We start from the raw sequence: 345 nt of genomic DNA, 5'->3' as shown, positions 1-345 counted from the left end.
CAGCCATGAAATTGAAAGATGTTTGCTCCTTGGAAGAAAAGTTATAACAAACCTAGACAGCATATTAAAAAGCAGAGACATTAATTTGCCAACAAAGGTCCATCTGGTCAAAACTATGGTTTTTCCAGTAGTTATGTATGCGTGTCAGAGTTGAACTATAAAGAAAGCTGAGTGCCAAAGAATTGATGCTTTTGAACTGTGGTGTTGAATAAAACTCTTGAGAGTCCCTTGGACTGCAAGGAGATCCAACCAGTCCATCCTAAAGGAAATCAGTCCTGAATATTCATTGGAAGGACTGATGTTGAGGCTGAAACTTCAATACTTTGGCCACCTGATGAGAAGCTG

Source organism: Bison bison, unplaced genomic scaffold, assembly GCF_000754665.1.
Source record: "Bison bison bison isolate TAMUID 2011002044 unplaced genomic scaffold, Bison_UMD1.0 scf7180017851653, whole genome shotgun sequence".
Classification (NCBI taxonomy): domain Eukaryota; kingdom Metazoa; phylum Chordata; class Mammalia; order Artiodactyla; family Bovidae; genus Bison; species Bison bison.
The sequence above is the reverse complement of the archived record's forward strand: the minus strand, read 5'-3'. Positions refer to the sequence as shown.